General features: G+C 45.5%; 2 protein-coding genes and 1 pseudogene across 12 annotated transcripts in view; 2 read left to right on the top strand and 1 right to left on the bottom strand.

Moving 5' to 3' along the window:
* The window catches only part of LOC308595767 (aldo-keto reductase family 1 member B1-like), a 319272-nt gene that overhangs the window by 251240 nt on the left and 49231 nt on the right, over positions 1-18801 (bottom strand). The gene's annotated exons all lie outside the window — the stretch shown is intronic.
* CALD1 (caldesmon 1) overlaps positions 1-18801 on the top strand; it is a 189800-nt gene that overhangs the window by 139951 nt on the left and 31048 nt on the right. The window lies entirely within an intron of this gene.
* On the top strand, positions 3391-4008 carry LOC308595831 (small ribosomal subunit protein uS15 pseudogene; annotated as a pseudogene). The gene has a single exon. The product of its transcript is annotated as a small ribosomal subunit protein uS15 pseudogene (transcript).

Raw genomic sequence — 18801 nt, 5'->3', positions numbered from 1 at the left:
ATGAGGACAAAATGGAGGGGGTGGGAACAGGACTTTGTGCAGCAGCCTGAGTTCCTTCGAGGAAGGGAATAAGAAATGTAATGTTGCCTACTGAGCAGAGGCACCACCAATACACTGCATAGCCCTTACTGGGGAATAGCAGCAGGGCAGGGTTCACCCCCCCCATGCCCTGTTTGTGGGACTCCCACAGACGTCTGGACGGCTGGTGTGGGAAAGAAGATTGGGGACAAAGTCAAAATTCGGGGATCCTGCGGGGATCTTCTTATGTCCTTCGAGAAAAGACAAGTTAGAGGCGACATGGCAGAAGTGTACAAAAAAGTATGGATGGGAAGTGGATAGAGAACCTCTTTCCTCTCTCTCTCATTAGGCTAGAACTTGTGGCCATTGAATGAAGCCGAAGGTTGGAGGGCAGAAAGCACCCAGTTAAACTGTGGAACTCGCTGCCGCAGGAGGCAGGGATGGCCCTTGACTTGGATAGCTTTGAAAAAGAATTGAATGGTTCCTGGGAGGATAAGGCTACTACCCTTGATCTCCACGTTCTGCCACCGCTGTTGGAGGCACCATGCTTCTGACTAAGGGTTGCTGAGAACTGCAGAAGGGGAAGGTTGCTGTTGTTCTCAGGTTCTGTTCACAGGCTTCCTGTCCTCACAGCATCTGGTTGGTTGCGGTGAGGACAGGATGATGGAGTCGATGGGGCTTTGGCCTGATCCAGTAGCGCTGTCTCTAAGTTCTTAGAAATGTATTGAACGGGGGACTTCTGAGCCCTAAAATGCAGCCTCTTAACCATCATTTGCATTAACTCTCACTACAGCATATTATTAGCAGTAGTATTTGTTAAATACTCCCCATTCTTCCCAAATGAGTTTACTGATAGCTATATCTCTACAAACAGAACAAGCTAGTTTGTCACCACTGCCTTTGTAGCCAGAGGGCTCTCAGCACAATGAATGAAAACTATTTCCATTCAGGTAGATATATTTGTGTATGTGCCGCTTTCCACTGGTCTCTCTAGAGGTTTATCTCCTGATTGAAAAAATAATATTTCCATACAGAAATATTTGGTTGTTTGTGTACGCGCTTTGCATTTGTGTGTTTGTGTGTTCCTAGTTTTCCACCACTGTGAAAAATATTTTCTCATTTTAAAGGTGTTGTTTCCCCTCACCTACTACCTAACTTTTTCCATGCCATTTTTGGATGTTTTCCCCCCAGTCCAATTGGCTCTCAAAAGAATGGAGTTTCATAGACTTAGACTTTGCCTACGTTCTCTTTTTTTAATAATTTTTTTTTATTAGTTTTCAATACAATATACATATGATACCATACCAAAGGTTTATCACAAATTATATATTATGGACTTCCTTCAGCTTATCTGCCAATCATCCGTAGTTAAATTTTAGTTACGCATTTATTTCATTTCCTACTATTCCTAGCAGAAGAGCTTCTGGTTTCTTTACAAATGTATATTTCAACATCTTTTTCAGTTCATTATATATCATCTCCCAGAAACCCTTCACCTTCTTACATTCCCACCACATATGGTAAAGACTTTGCCTACGTTCTCATTGGAGTTTCTTGTGTATTCAGGAGTAAGACATCCCCAAAAATAAAAGTGAAGGTGTACCTGTGGTTTCTTTAATATATATATAAAATTGGCTTTTAAATGGGTTCCAAGTGTCTTTTCATCAAAATTTCTTTCACAGTAGTAATCAGTTCACTCATGAGAGTTCTGCCCTCTTTGGAAGGAATGGAGGGATAGAAATCTGGCAAATACATACGCACAAGGGTTTTACAATGCATCAAGGAAGGCAAAACCCACAGAGCAGGGAAAATTTCTTCCCGACTCCGAATACGGCAACCCTTACAAACCGTAGCAAAGCCCACAAAACATCCTGGAAGGAAAGGTTTAGGACACTAACATAAAGGCAATAACGAGCAGCGGGTGGATGATGCTCCCGGTCGAATGTTCTGCCGAGAGCAGCGCCAGCCCCATTATATAGGCTGGGAGCGGACCTGAATGAAGACTGCCACACTCAGGTCCACTCCCCAAGCCCCACCCCCCAGGCCGCCATGGATTGGAGGATATTTCAAATCAGGTCTGGCGGTAACCTGTGATGCTCCGCAGTGGCCGGGGAGGAAGCAAATGGCTGCCGCGACAAGTCACAACCACCACCCACCCTGAACTGGTAAGTGGCGATTTCTGTCATAATTGAATATTGATCCTTCTGGATACTTTGCTCACATTTACTTTGGCTTTCAAAGAATCCTGGCTTAGTATTGAATTGGTTTAAAGCAACCCCCAGTCAGCGTATAAGCAAGCTGACTTCAAGCTATGTGTAATGAATTTAATACAGTTTAGTCCATAAAATGAGAGGTGCAAGGTTCAAATTTGCCTAAGCACCAACTAAGAGTTTGCTTCCTTGGTAATCAGGCAAATGCACTCAATATGTGCTGAGAGGCACTCTGTATTTTACATGTTACAGGATGCAGAGCTGAGTCCTTGCTAAAATTATCAACAAGATTACTCTTTTTAAAAAAAGCAAAATCTCTTCTCTTTTTTTAATTGGTCACAAATTCTGATGCAGTTGTGCAAACCCAAGTGAACTCCCAGGCTTTTATTTCTTCCCTGTTCCTTTTAATTTCCGATGCGTGCTTTATTTTATTTTGCTTTTTATTGCTGATGTGCAGCGTATGTTCTCAAAGTAAACTTTAGGGCCCAGAGGTTGATAACCGAGATTGTCCTAATAAGGGCAAATAAAAAATGCACAGCTTTTATTGGCGAGGTCAAAGAAATGAGGCAGTGCATATATTAACTCCCTCTCTCACTGAGGAGGATATGGTGTGGTTTGGCCTGCGCGGTGGTGGTTTGGCTTAGCTGGTCACGAGTCAGTTTGTTCCACTGTTGAAATCCCTTGTAGAGTCGATGGTCATGACATTATAGCCTTCCTTCCTTCCTTCCCTCCCTCCCTCCATTATATTTTATGAATCTGCTCAATGAGTCACTCACCGGTGCTGTGAACAAAGCTGAAATACCTGGAGCCAGAAGATGCTGCCAGAAAAACTGTTGTCCCACTGTAAATTGGGGGCTCCTGCCAGAAAAAATGTTGTCCCACTGTGAATTGGGGGCTCCTCCCCATTTATTGAGCATTCACCATGATTTGCTTGCACAAAGCTTACCTGGACTTTATTGAGGATGTGCCGGGAAGCTATATGACAATGCTAAGTCATCCTCTATCTGCCCTGATTTGCTTGTGTGATGCTTATACACCACAGATCCATTATATCCTCACAAACAACCCTGCGAGGTAGGTTAGGCTGAGAGAGTGTGACCAGCCCACCCAAGGTGACCCAGTGAGATCCATGGTTGATTAAGGATTTGAACCAGGATCCTTTTCACCGCCGCCGCCATCATGGGTCACATGCACGCTCCTGGGAAGGGCCTGTCCCAGTCTGCCTTGCCCTATAGGCGAAGTGTGCCCACATGGCTCAAACTTACTTCTGATGATGTCAAAGAACAGATCTACAAGTTGGCGAAGAAGGGCCTAACTCCCTCACAAATTGGTGTGATCCTCAGGGACTCCCATGGTGTTGCCCAAGTTCGTTTTGTGACAGGCGACAAAATTCTAAGGATTCTTAAATCCAAAGGACTTGCCCCTGATCTTCCAGAAGACCTTTACCACTTGATCAAGAAGGCTGTGGCTGTCCGTAAGCATCTTGAGAGGAACCGGAAGGATAAAGATGCCAAATTTCGTCTCATTTTGATTGAGAGCAGAATTCATAGGCTTGCTTACAAGACCAAGAGAGTACTTCCACCTAATTGGAAGTATGAATCATCCACAGGTTCTGCTCTGGTGGCGTAAGACCTGTTCTATTCACCGAGGGATCACATCGGTCATTTTTTGTGTCCCGTGCAATGCCTCTTCAGAGAAGGATGCCGTAGAGCTGTCTTATTTAAAATTGGCAGAACAAGATGTTATCTTGACCATGTGAATAAAAATCTGTTTTTTTCCACACACACAAAAAAGGATTTGAACCAGGATCTCCCCAGTCCTTCTTTCAAAGCACAGCACCACACTGATAATGTGCCCGTTTTCACAGAAGTAGAGGTGTGTGCTGTGAAGGTCAGCACTATCACTATCAGTGCATAATGCTCTCCCCCGTTCATTTTTGATGTGCAGAAAGTTACTTTTACACATCATTACTGAGTGGTGTGCAGATCCACATCTTCAGCTGAAGCAAAGCCTAGGTTTGTGCCTCGGTACAGCATCTTAAAAAGCAGAGACATCACCTTGCCAACAAAGGTCCGTATAGTTAAAGCTATGGTTTTCCCAGTAGTGGTGTATGGAAGTGAGAGCTGGACCATAAAGAAGGCTGATCTCCGAAGAACTGATGCTTTTGAATTCTGGTGCTGGAGGAGACTCTTGAGAGTCCCATGGACTGCAAGAAGATCAAACCTCTCCATTCTTACAGAAATCAGCCCTGAGTGCTCACAGGAAGGACAGATCGTGAAGCTGAGGCTCCAATACTTTGGCCACCACATGAGAAGAGAAGACTCCCTGGAAAAGACCCTGATGTTGGAAAGATGGAGGGCACAAGGAGAAGGGGACGACAGAGGACGAGATGGTTGGACAGTGTTCTTGAAGCTACTAACATGAGTTTGACCAAACTGCGGGAGGCCGTGGAAGACAGGAGTGCCTGGCGTGCGCTGGTCCATGGGGTCACGACTAAATGACTAAACAACAACAACAACTAGCACATCTTAACCATCATCCAGGTCCCTTTGCATCTTTCATTCCTCTATTTCTCCTTTTCCTCTGGAGTTTTGCGCACTGCTGAAATTCAGTGCCAGCTGGGATGCAAGCTGGGAGATAGTATTCTTTTTATAAATACATAAGGGGTGTGCATAGGGGCCCTTCCATCTGTGCTTTTCAGAAGATCAGCCACCCTGCTTTTAAGGCAAGGTTGTGCCCCACCAGATATTGTTGTATTCCCATCAGCCCTGACCATGCTCTCTGAGACTGACGGGAGTTTGAAGCCTAACAGCATCAGGCTCCCACTTCTGCAGCGGCGTAGCGTGGGTTGTCATCACCCGGGGCAAGGCAAGTAATTTGCGCCCCCTAACCCGGGGCAAGGCAAGTTATTTGCGCCCCCCTAACCCCTAACCTGCCGCCGCTGCCAGCTTCTTCTTGCTGCTGCCTGGGCTGGTTTGGTGTGGTTCTCTCCTGCGCTCAGCGCTGCGCTGGGCGGCCGCTGCACTGTCCCTCCCCCAGATAGTCCCTCGCTCTCTCTCCGCTCCGCACGCCTGGCACCCACCCCCTCCACAGTGGGCGGCGACCCAGCGGCTCGGATCGGATTCGCACAGCCAGCACTGCAGTGAGAGAGAGTGAGTGAGCCAGGTAGGGGCAGAGAGCTGCGAGTGCGAGCGCCCCCCCCCCAGATGTTGTGCCCGGTGTGGCCGGCCCCACCCTGCACCCCCCACGCTACACCACTGCGCTTCTGTCTTTGAAAGGTAGGGCAAATCTGGTCCGTGGCTCCTCTTCGCTGCTATTCTGCTGATGGCTGTCAACTGGACTTCTTCCGACCATCCTCCACCCCCTGCCCTTTCCCTCAGTGCTTCCTCCTGGAAAGGAGCTGGAATGTGAGGGAAAGTTTTCAGATGGGTGTCACGGCAGAAAGGGAATGCAAAACATTAAAAATATATTCCGCTTATTTTTGGTGCTTTGAAAGTGCCCGTCAGTAGCACAGGAAGGAGGAGGGTGCTTTAAGAGTGCCAAGTGGAACAAAACAGACGGCGAAGAATTTTCCCTGTCTGCTGCAGCACTTGCAGTGAAGAAAGAATATCACATTCTTTCAGTGCGATCTCCTCCTTTTTGCCGCTGTGATGGATCGGTGAGGATCTATGGAGCATGTTTAGTTGGCTTGGTTTCCCAGATCTGAAGACTCAACGGTTCTAGTTTTAAAAGCTGTTCTCTGAAACCATGAGAGCTAGAAACTTAGCAGGAGTGTAGATAAATGGATAGACAAATGTAACATGCTGTTTATGTATTTCTTCACCTTTTTAAAACTACCTGAATGGGGAACTAGAGCCTTCCTTGTGGAAGCAGCAGATCTTCCATATGGTCAGGAAATGCTTCTGCCCTACCTGGAACCCAGAGTCAGGATTCTGATTTGGGCAGAGCTCATGCTCCCTTTAAGCCTGAACTGCAGGACCTGTTTGCCAGAGCTTGGAATAAAGGGATGCAACAATGTTTTCTTTGTTCCAAACGGCAAAGATCTTGTGTAGAGTTCTGCTTTGATCTTTCACCCGAGGTTCTACAAAGCCTACTAAAGTGCAGCGTGCGTTCTTTCGACGCAGCGTGAGTCATTTGCAAGTGTGCTGCAAATTGTGCTGCAAAGTGCTCGTTAGCTTTAAACGGACCTGAGCTGTGCTGTGCAGTCTTCTGCACTGATTTAGCAGCTGGACTCAAAAACTTAACAGTTGATAGCATTGGTTAGAAAACTCCCGTGGAGTTAACAGTAACCAAAGGGAGAGAGAGAACATCAGATCAGAGTTCGTTGTGGGAGAATAGAAATCTGCCTTAGCAGTGAGAAATTCCCACCTGACAAGTCTATATACATAGCGGCCAAATAGGAAGACTCTCCCCAAATGTCGTTGCTACAGTTGGTCACTGCTGCCCACTTGTGTGTGGCCTAGAATAGGCAAATAACACAGTGCCCACTTGCTACTTTCTATATCATGTCCAAGCCATCAATCTCTCCCAGAGCGTTGATCATATTGCTGAGAAATGGGAGGCATGGGGGTGGATTTCGGGCACATTAGGATCTGTGGCAAATTCTTCTGTGTGGTTGTCTCCCACGCATCTGCAGAAAACGAACCACATTTTGTTCTGCTTCTCAGTTTCGCGGAGGGTGTTTTAGAAATAATAAGAATAAGAATATGCTGTTCTTTGTTATTTATATAAAACTTTTCTTGCAAAGAATGAGAAAACAGGAATTACAGCTTCCCGCAGCGCATAGTTGAACTGTGGAATTTGCTGCCACAAGATATAGTCATGGCTCCCCAATTTGTGTCTTTAAATGGAGATTAAAGAAACACTAATGGAGGATAAGGCTTTTCAGCAACTATTTGCAATAAGGGCAATACACCAGCTCCAATATCAGAGGCAGCATGCCTCCTTGAATGCCTGTTGCTGGGGGTCATGAGCTGGAGAGAGGTATGATGCTCATCTCTTGCTTGTGGGCTTCTTGTGGGTGTATGGTTGGCCACTCTGAGAACAGGATGCTGGGATAGATATGTTTGGTCTTACTTTCTTAAGGCCTTTCAGTCCAAAAACAGACTCGAGTGGGACGGTTTTTTTTTTAAAAAATTATTTATTTATTTTCCCATTCTTTATTATCACACTTTCATCCAGGATTGTCGAATAACTTACAAAAACAAAAAACCCATTCAGTCGAAAATCTAACAATAACATGCATCAAAATCATCCTCCTATTAGTTATACATAACAATATATACTTTTGTCCCTACTAATTTATCCTAATTCCCCCCTCCCCTTTACCCCTCCCCAAAAAACTTGTTATCTCTTCAGATCTTTAACCACGTACACAGATTATTCATTCTAATTTGGATGCTTGAGTTGGCTTCCCCCCGTGCTATCCAATTCCTATAACTTGTCCATTTATTCAAAATCTTTTGACATTTGTTTCCCCATCATTACCTTTTCAAATATATCAGATAAGTGGGACAACTGAGAAAGGAAACGGAAGCAAGGGGGTAAAGAGGAAAATAATATGTGATTGTTTCAGTTAGCACATTTTTGGGATGAGTTGTAGTTGGGCTTTAGGACTAGCAGGTTGTCCAAAAGATCTCACTGACGTATTTTGAGGATAAGCGTGAAGTCAAGGAAATGTTTTCATGGATGCATTCCTGAAGGCATTTCCAGGCCCAAAGAGCAGCAAGGGAGAAAGTGTGGAATCACCGGAGAGCTTTCTCCAATGCAGGGTTCTCAGAAGCTGTTGGACTATGAGCTCTGTAATGCAGCCAGCATGGCCAATGGCCAGGAATGATAGAACTGCAGTTGAGCTGCAAGGAGATATGCAAGGTTGGGGAGGTTGGTGTTAAAGGAAGCAAGAGATCTTCAGGAGCCTCAAGGCGGTGAAGCTATAGGACAATGGTGGAGTTCTCATTCTACTTCCTAACATGAACAGAATGGTTGCTAAACATAAATTTAAGGTAAAGGTAAAGGGACCCCTGACCATTAGGTCCAGTTGTGGCCGACTCTGGGGTTGCGGCGCTCATCTGACTTTATTGGCCAAAGGAGCCAGCCTACAGCTTCCGGTCATGTAGCCAGCATGACTAAGCCGCTTCTGGCAAACCAGAGCAGCGCATGGAAATGCTGTTTACCTTCCCGCTGGAGTGGTACCTATTTATCTACTTGCACTTTGACGTGCTTTCGAACTGCTAGGTTGGCAGGAGCAGGGACCGAGCAATGGGAGCTCACCCCGTCACGGGGATTCGAACCGCTGACCTTCTGATCGGCAAGCCCTAGGCTCTGTGGTTTAACCCACAGTGCACTGATAGCAAAAGAGAGCAAATCAGGAATGCACCAGGAAAGGAGAAAGAGGCTTGTGCGTGAACTCAAGGCAGACACTCGTATGACCCCCCCCCCATGGTTCCTTATTACAACATTTTCTTAGAACTTTGGTAAATGGCATCATCGCTGTCACTCATCGGGTGGCTCATTAGCGACATTTAGCAACCAACGCCTTGTAAGTCTAGCAGCAACCAAAGCTAAGCAGTCTTCCTTGTGTTATCTTTGGAACCATTTTTGGCCGCCTTGCACTGCTTTTTCACTTAACTAGAGGCAAAGATGAGCAGATCAGCATGTGCGTAGGAACTTTTTGTGCTATTGAAGTCAAATTGGATGAAACCGCGGATTAAGTGTAAGAGGTGACTGCCGGCGCCGAACTCAGCCCTTTTTCTGTAGCTCGTTCTTTGGCTCTCTGAAAAGCCTTTTTGGGGTAGTTGGGTTGTGAATCTAAAACAGAACATATCTATTTTAGATAGAATATATCTATTTATCCCCTGCTATGGTAAGCTACAGTTCTCCCCCTCTCTGAAGAATCTGACACTGGGGACGGCGTGCCTTTAAGTTAAAAGCCCTGAAATAATTGTGCCTGAGAACACCTGATACAGAGCCTTGGCTTTTGTTTGGCTCAGTGTAGCCAAATTGCCTACAGGCTTTTAGCCATAAAACATATCACTCATGCTGTGTGTAGGCCTGAAGCCTCTTAAGCATAATTACAGCAGAACTTTGCAGCGCCAGAAATGTTAAATATCTTGGCAGTGAACTTCTCTTTGTAAGAAGCTTACCCAGGGCCAGATCTACAGGAGGGCAACTAGGATTCTGAGGGTTAAGAAACCTGCTTTGTATCTTCATTTTTGTGAACTATTATTTTACACTTCTTCATATTTATACCCTTGTGGTAGCCAAGATGGCGTAGATATGGTTCCCAGGTGGCCTTAACATCCAGGCACTGAGCTGACTCAGGCCTGCTGGTTTCAGCCAGATGGTGACCTAATGCCTCATCGTAGTCAGAAGAAATAGTTTCTTTGGGCACAGAAGCTGATTCAACCAGGAGCAGTTTGGGTTAAATCTGCCTTTTCAGAACCACAATAGTGACAGTGCTATATTGGTTTTGTCTACAAAGGCACTTCAATATTTTCAGTACCCTTGGACTATTTTCCTTATGCAGGGAAAGATGAGCTCCTTTGTATATGAGGGATAAAGGCGGTCGTTTTTGTGTCATCGTATGTTTCCAAACTGTTTGATCATCCTTGGGCGCTGAGTGTAATCCAAATAACACAAATATTTCTGTTATTCTCAGAATATATTCAGAACTTTCAGAAATCCAGGACATTTTTACATGGCAATCTTCCCAGTTTATTGCTTATTCTTTATGTACCTCTTGATCATAAAACACTTCAAAGCCGTTTATAAAAAGTTGAAGCAAAGACATCAGTCTTAGCCGTTTTATGATGTGGGAACAGGGATGGGCTGAAGGTAGGAAGTCAAATGGTTTTGAAGTTGGGGTGTGTGGAAAGGAGGTGGGACTCACAGCTGTCCATGGAGGTGCAGGTCAATTCTGTGTCCAGGGCAACTGTCTACCAGCTCCATCTGGTACACAGGCTGAGACGCTACTTGCCTGCGTACTGTCTCGCCATAGTGGTGCATGCTCTGGTTATCTCGTGCTTGGACTACTGCAACACACTCTATGTGGGGCTACCTTTGAAGGTGACCCGGAAACTACAATTAATCCAGAATACGGCAGCTAGACTAGTGACTGGGAGCGGCTGCCAAGACCACATAACTCTAGTCTTGAAAGACCTACATTGGCTCCCAGTATGTTTCTGAGCACAATTCAAAGTGTTGGTGCTGACCTTTAAAGCCCTAAACAGCCTCGGCCCAGTATACCTGAAAGAGCGTCTCCACCCCCATCGTTCAGCCCAGACACTGAGGTCCAGTGCTGAGGGCCTTCTGGCAGTTCCCTCACTGTGAGAAGTGAGGTTACATGGAACCAGGCAGAGGGCCTTCTCAGTAGTGGCACCTGCCCTGTGGAACACCCTCCCATCAGATGTCAAAGGAATAAACAACTACCTGACTTTTAGAAGACATCTGAAGGCAGCCCTGTTTAGGGAAGTTTTTTAATGACTGATGTTTTAATGTATTTTTAATCTCCTGTTGGAAGCCGCCCAGAGTGGCTGGGGAAACCCAGCCAGATGGGCAAGATATAAGTAATTAATAATAATAATAATAATATAATAATAATATAATAATAATAATAATAATAATATAATAATAATAATAATATGAGACCTTCCTTATTCATGGCTACAGTGGTATTGTGAGGTTGGTCAGCAGTTTTATGTTTGCAAGCAGGGGTACTGAGGCTGAGAGGTGGTGACTCAGTGTCTCGCCTCATCACAAATGATAGTTTGGTTTCCATTGGTTAGAAAGGAAGTTCAGCCGCGTATTTTTTAATTGCACCAAAGTGCTTGGCAAAGGTATGCTGCAAATCCCCCACTTTGAAGAAAGATCCTTTCTGCTGTGCATGGTATCTATCCATCCAGCAAGTATATGGAGACATTGGCAATGTAGGAATGTGGGGCATCTGATTCTTGTTAGCTCTGTTCTCCACATGCCACACAGCTCATCACAGCACATCTTTGGGAAGCCAGGTCTCTCCTCCCTCCAAATCAGCACAGTTTATTTCAATTAATGTGAAATTTTACAGTCAGCTCTTGTTTGGTGTGGGTCTTTCTTTCACACGCATGGCTTTCTGGTTGCTAGCAATGGTTAGTCCACCAGCTGGAAAAGGGGGGAAGGAAACACTCCATGGATACGTATCATCTAGGAAACGCATGCAAAGCACTTCCCTGTTGGTTGGGAAGCCTGCTCTCTGGTAGAAAAGCCATCACAATGGGGACATTTCTCACCTCTCTTATTAGAATATGGATATAGCTGTGCAATCTAAGTTGAGCACAACCTGCTAGAACATAGACTTGTGAAGAAGAGCCCTGGTGAATCAGGCCCATCTAGTCCAGCGTTCTGGACCAGTGGCCAATCAGAGGCCAATCAGAAGCCTGCAAGCAGGACCATGGTGCAATGCACACAGGGGTGTTACATCCTAGTTTTCCCCCTCAAGGTGAAATGAGAAGTGCTGTCCCACTCTGTCTCCCTGCAGTGCCTCCTCCTTTGCTGGACCACTCGCCTCCTCTGGCCCCACTGCACCGCCTCTGCCAGTGGTGGAGAAATGGCCCTGCCATAGGCACCGATTTTCTGCCAGATCTCATTTCTCGTGCTCCATAAGGTCTCACGAGATCTGGCACCAGAATTTGGTCAGAATTTGGTGCTGCTTCTTTGACAGAAGTTGGGTGGCTGCTTCACCCTACTTCCTGGGTGGGCAGGCCCTGAATTAATACATTATGAAACAAACTCTGTTGACCGCATGTCATAGTCCTCTGTTTGAAGGGCTGTCTGGTCCAAGTCAGCTTAAAGATAAATAACTCTAAGAAGGAAGAGCAGGCAGTCCTTTGTAGCAGCACATCCACCCCGAGAGACTAAGCAGGCACACAGTCACCTGGTCACAATCTTCCCCACTGCGTGGAGATGAATTTCTTTTTGAACGAAAGTAATTGTTTCTAAATTTGCCTCTGTTCATATGAATTCACATTTGCCAATTTTATGCAAGTGTATATCTTTCTGTCCTTTTGGGGGGCTTGGAGTGATTAACTTTCTCTTTTGGCAGTGTATGACGCCACCCTAGCATCAAAATTTATTCCATTCCAAGCAAGGTATATACTCCATAACTTCCATGTTTAGTTCCTTTTATTTTGCCAGTGTCTGTGATTTCCAGTTCTATATTATCCCACTCAGACAGCGATGGGACTTACAATACCTGGCCAAAGAGATATTTTGGTGCTGCCACTATGTTTTATATGACTGTGCACAATACAAACTAACATGGAGAACTGAATTGGAGATTGGGAAAATGAGAAATTGAGAGAAGCTGAAAATGGCAGATTTGCCATCCATAAAAAAACAGAAGTGTGATATCCCACCTTTGGACATGTGCATCTTTTGGGTGGTCTGTGACAAAGGTTAAAAAAGGCTGCCCTCCCAGAGCACTGAGTCTCAAACCTATCATAGATGCGGCAACCCAGCAAACCATTGTAGACTTCGCATATTGAGCACATTACTCGCTTTGGCTTTTGGGATGCTTCCAGCAAAGCCCTTTTATCTTTTCGTAGGAGGCAAATTTAACATTGTTTCAGTAGCTGAAGGTTTTATTTTTGGTCTTTTTACAGGCTGCCTTGCCTGCAGTTCTTCCTGAGATATAAGCAGGAGGCAATTTATAGACTTGCTGCAGATGTGTTTTGTAGAATCAGCTTGCGTCTCATGCTATGAAGCAAACGATCAGTCTTTCTACCATTTTTTAAAAAATAGGGGCTGCCTATAGATATTGGTGGACTTTATCCAACAAAGTAGCCTATATGTCATGCAAAGGCCTACGGTCTCTAATACTGGAGAATCTATAAGGCACAAACCAGCAAATTAGGTTGGTTTTGCTTTAAAATACAGAACGAACTAATTTCTCCTTCATCGCTATTAGCCGCTCTGAATAGCAGGAGCTCTCCAGGCAGGGCCGGCCCACCTATTAGGCAACATTCTCAGATGGTGGGATTGCCAGGGGCAGCAGATCCTGGTGTCAAATTTCTCCCCCTCTTGTTCCTGATGTAGATCTTCACTCACCCCCTTCTTCCCTGGTGGGCAAGGGCATGCTATTTTAGGCTCTGCATCAGGGGCCAAACTGGCTTGGGGCAAGGGTTTCTCCCAATTATGTTACCAGGCTTTAAAGTCAAGATGTTGCAGGTTGAATTTGGAACTTCCTGCATGCAATGCATGTGCTCTACCATTGTGGTCTCATAGGGAGAATGTCTTCACATTATAATTCACGGTGTGCATCTGAACTCATGCAATTGGGGGCCCTTGAATATGGTCCATTCTAGCACCCAATACAGACTTCAATTCAGCCCTTAGTCTGTGATGCTGTGATTCATAGAATCATAGAATCATAGAGTTGGAAGAGACCACAAGGGCCATCGAGTCCAACCCCCTGCCAAGCAGGAAACACCATCAGAGCACTCCTGACAAATGGTTGTCAAGCCTCTGCTTAAAGACCTCCAAAGAAGGAGACTCCACCACACTCCTTGGCAGCAAATTCCACTGTCAAACAGCTCTTACTGTCAGGAAGTTCTTCCTAATGTTTAGGTGGAATCTTCTTTCTTGTAGTTTGCATCCATTGCTCCGTGTCTGCTTCTCTGGAGCAGCAGAAAACAACCTTTCTCCCTCCTCTATGTGACATCCTTTTATATATTTGAACATGGCTATCATATCACCCCTTAACCTCCTCTTCTCCAGGCTAAACATGCCCAGCTCCCTTAGCCGTTCCTCATAAGGCATCGTTTCCAGGCCTTTGACCATTTTGGTTGCCCTTCTCTGGATTCCCCAGGAGACATTCTCCATTTCCTAGCTGCTTTGCCAGGCTTGAGCTTCTCCGAGCTATATGTTTGCCAAGATGTATTTTTAGATAGGAAGAGATGAATTAAATTTTAAGAATAGATTTGTAAACAATCCAGCTCTGCATCCAATTAATCCACCAAGCTGCATGTTTTCTCCTTCTCCCCCCTCTTTTTTTGCAATCTGGTTGGCGTATGTAATACTTGCGCGGGAAGTTCCTTGGAAACAAAACCTGCAACTTCTCCGTGCTGTACCTACCTTGGCAGTCTGGATTGAGACATTTTGGAGCTTCCCTAAGACAAATAAATACTATAAAGTGTAATGGAGCTGATGAGAACAGACAGCTCAAAAGAGAGAACAAGCAGCGTCAAATCACAGAGCCTTGATGGGCAGTCAGAGCAAAAACCTACAGCTCTGAGTGGAAATAGCTGAAATGTCGAGAAATTTTGTCGCAAGTGGCCAAAACCATAATGCCTCTTGAGGGAGGAGATTGATAGCTGGTGGTGTATCCCATTTTATTTTTAGCAGGATGTAAATGCAGATATTAAGGGCGGCTAAGAACTCCAACCACTTCCTTGGCCGGGTGTGTACATCATATTAGCAAGCTTAGCAAGAGAAAGGGCTCCTCTTTCCCAGTGAACCTTTTCTATGTGCACGTACTGCAATGACCTTGTCATTTAAGGTAGGACTATAACAACACAACAACTGCCTCACTGGAATAGTCTAAGGTCCTTCATGAGGTGCAAACATTTTCTTATAGGTACTGGAACAAGCAGACAGAGAAGTGAACTTACTCGATTCCCACTTCCTGAACCGATACATGAGCTGAACTACAGTTCTCCTTCAAAATCTACATTTCAGATTTGGTGACGGGAGTTCTCCCCCCCCCCCAAAAAAAAAATCTCTCTGTGTGTGTAACATAACTAGGGTCAAAATGTTGAAGTCATGAAACAGAATATCTGGAGGCACTTCTGGAAGGAGAGAGGCATTACGGTAAAAGAAGGCATACCTGTCTTCTCAGTCCCTTGGCTGGAGGTGATGACATCAAAGTGTGTGCAAGACGGAAAGCAAACCATAGGCTGGTAGATTTTAGACTGAATTGAGAAAGGGACCACCTCAGCGTACGTGGCTCGTCTTGCATACAGCTTATGCAAGACAAGTTGCCTGACCTATCTGGACCTATTTATCTGCTTGACAAGCCAGCAAGCCTTCAAAGGGCTTCAAACACATTATCTCTGTGGTTCCTACAAAAGGCTCAAGCAGGGCTTTGGTTGATGAAACCAAGGGCCCGTCTAGTTCAGCATCCTGTTTCTCACAGTGGCTGTCCAGATGTGTCTGGGAAAACCCAAAAGCAGGACATGAAGTCCACAGGCTTCTCCTGCCGCTGCTCCCCAGGAACTGGCTTTCGGAGCTAAGCTGCTTCTGAACATGGAGATTCAGAGGCGAACGGCATGTTTATGCTTAATGCCTTGAATCCTCTGTTACATCCTCTGTTTTTCTGTAATTAATTACACGGGGGGCATGGCATGTGTGTCTGTGTGTGTCTGTGTCTATGTCCCCAGTATGCTAAGAAGGGAGGGGTTATTCCTTCCCCAGCCACAACCCCTCTCTGAAAATGCCCCCTCCCCCTGGTATGGCATATTAAAAATGACTATATAGAAAGGAGAGCCAAGCAGCCAGGCTGATGTAAAAACAAAAGTGCAGTGGCAGAGGGCCTTTAGAGTTATTCCAGCTATGACTCTCTTAAGGCAAGGTTGGGGGTGAGATTTTCAGCCTCTCTGTGCTAGAGCCTCTGCTATGCATGCGGAAAGTGCATCTTCAGGCAGGACCAGGAAAGACCCCTTGTCTGAAATCCAGGAGAGCTGCTGGCCCTCATTGTAGACAATATTGAGCTAGATCAAGTGTTTCCCAAACTTGGGCCTGCAGCTGCTTATGGACTACAATTCCTATCATCCCTGACCACTGGTCTTGCTAGCTAGGGATGATGGGAGTTGTAGTCCAAAAACAGCTGGAGACCCAAGTTTGGGAAACACTGAGCTAGATGGACCAGTGGATTTGACTCCATAGAAGGCAGCTTCCTGTGATCCCATCATCCCTGACCATGGGCTCGCTAACTGGGGCTGATGGGAGTTCAGCAACGTTCAGAGGCCCCCTGTGATCTACCCCTGGTTTAATGAAGCAGTGTACTTCCTGTTCCCGGTTGCACCATATATGGGAAATGCCCCGAGCAAAGAGCGAAAGAGAGAAGAGTGCTCTTATCTCACAACATCCTCCTTTCAGCTGAATATTTAATAAGGCATATCAGATGGTCAGGAGAGCAGAGAAGCCTATCATTATGGAGCTGTTTTCCCAGCGGTGACAAAATAGCTTGCAGCAAGCAGATGTTCAACCAGGGAAAAGGTTTGTTAAGAGACATGCTGCAGGTAGAGAGAACGTTATCTCAGTGTGGATTGTGCAAGTTGCATTCTGGAGAAGGGCATTGTTGATTTGACATCCTGGGTTGCATAGAAAGGAGGCAGAAATGAATTTTTGCCCTGGCTGGGGAATATCTCACTTGCATGGAATGTGCATGCATTATGGAGCCCTGGTGGGTCCCAGCTTCACGGTGTTTGGTAACAAGTGTCTGCCCTTTGCAGTTTATGTGTTTATTAAGAGAAACACACATGCAGCAACAGTCTGGATGTGGCAGGCACAGTTAGCAAGGCAAAGTATGAGGTGTCTGTCAGGACCAAATTAAGCATTACCTTTGATTGATTGTCCTTTATTTTATTTATCTCTTGCATTTCTTCACTAAACCTAAAACTAAGCGCATGGCTGGCAGCCATATGCCTCGTTCATACCTTTCCTTCTGTAATATCGGGGGTGAGTGAAATGCAAAATGCTGCGAGGCCAGGACATCTAAGTTGAATTAGAACTCCCTTTTGGGGTTGGAGAACTGTTTTGCGAAATTCTGGGAAGGGGGACTATTGAAGGACTGGTGTATTTTGGTTTGTGAGTTGTTTCGGGAAGGGCAGATTAGATAGGATTGTATTAATATGCAAACCCAACCCAATTCCTTCCCCATGGTATTCCTTTTCCTCTAGCCGGCAACATTACCTACCAGGGCCAGATTTAGGTTTGATGAGGCCCTAAGCTACTGAAAGTAATGGGGCCCATTATGTATCCAGCTGTCCTTTCTCAACAGCAAATTATTGCTGTTTTTGTGTGTGTTGAATATATGCTATATGGTAATTTATGGACCTAATAGGTACCTAAAGCCATGTGCACATAACAAAATATGTATTTTATCAAAGTAATTGTTGAACATGCAACCAGTGCATGCAGAATGTAGGCACCCTATATATAGAAATGAGCAAACCAGTGATATTTTAGGGAGCAGGCTAGCAGGCGGGGCCCATTACTTACATCATAGGAGCCTACATAACACAAAACACTGTTGCTGTATGTAGGTTTTATTGTATTTGGGGGGGGGGGTTCTTATATTTTGGAAATGTACATCCATTTTTTTTCCTTTAATTTTTTTGGGTGGGCCCCAAGAGAGTAGGGCCCTAAGCTATAGTTTGTTTAGCTTATACATAAATCCATCACTGGGTGGGAAACTTTTATACATGGCTTCCAGGGTCCTAAATTTTTAAGTAAAGCAGATTCCCTGCTGCAGATGCTGACCCAGAGTTGGTGCCTCATTGTTTTGAATGCCAGGAAAGGGCTCTGCTTTATCCCTTATTCTTACCAGATCCTTCTCATTTAGGGTCAAGGCTTTCTGCTTTGAACTCTTCCAACCGCAAGGGCTGTCCTGCTGACACATGCCTCCTCCCACTTTTTCTTCTTTTTATGGCAAGGTCTCACCAGCAAGATTAAAAGAAACAGTTGTTGTGGAACAAGGGGCAGGGGCAAACCAACCACAACAAAAGCTTGCGCCGTGCCAAAGCCAAGAAACGGAGCATGGGAGCATAGCTTCCACTCCAGCTCTGGCAAGTTAACGGCGACATTGGCTTTTAAGTTTCTTTTGGAATCTCGTAAAGGCAGGGTGTGAAATGTCTGCTGATACAGCTTTTTCTCCCTTTCTCACTCCTCCCCCTTCATGTGTTTTCCTCCTCGTAAGGGCAGCTTCCAACATGACGACTCCACGTTCCCCCGTGAAAAAGGTGTTTTCCCACCAAGCTGTTGGAAAACAGCCACATGGGTTCATTTTGAAACTTACAAGGCCCTTGATGCTTCTCAACGCCTGAACATCCCTCCTGGAGCACCTCATGACCCAACACCTTTCACTTTTTCCCATAAAGCCTTTCTCTTAACCCTTTGGTTCTCGCCTCCATCAGAAACCAAGGAATGTTAAAGGGACCCCTGACAGTTAAGTCCAGTCTCAAATGACTCTAGGGTTATGCCGCTCATCTCACTTTACAGGCCGAGGGCCGAGTTTTTCCAGGTCATATGGCCAGCATGACTAAGCTGCTTCTGGCGCAACGGAACACTAACCCCAGAGCAGTGCACAGAAACACCATTTACCTTCCCACCAGAGTGGTACCTATTTATCTACTTGCACTTTGATGTGCTTTTGAACTGCAAGGTTGGCAGGAGCAGGGACCGAGCAACAGGAGCTCACTCCATCGTGGGGATTCAAACCACCAACCTTTTGATCAGCAAGCCCAAGGCTCAGTGGTTTAGACCACAGCGCCATGTTAATTGCATGCAATTCCTGGCAATCACCTCTTGCTTCGCCACC

Source organism: Podarcis bocagei (genome assembly GCF_964188305.1).
Source record: "Podarcis bocagei genome assembly, chromosome: 10".
Taxonomy (NCBI): domain Eukaryota; kingdom Metazoa; phylum Chordata; class Lepidosauria; order Squamata; family Lacertidae; genus Podarcis; species Podarcis bocagei.
Note: the sequence above shows the minus strand (reverse complement) of the source record. Positions and strands in the feature narration are given on the sequence as shown.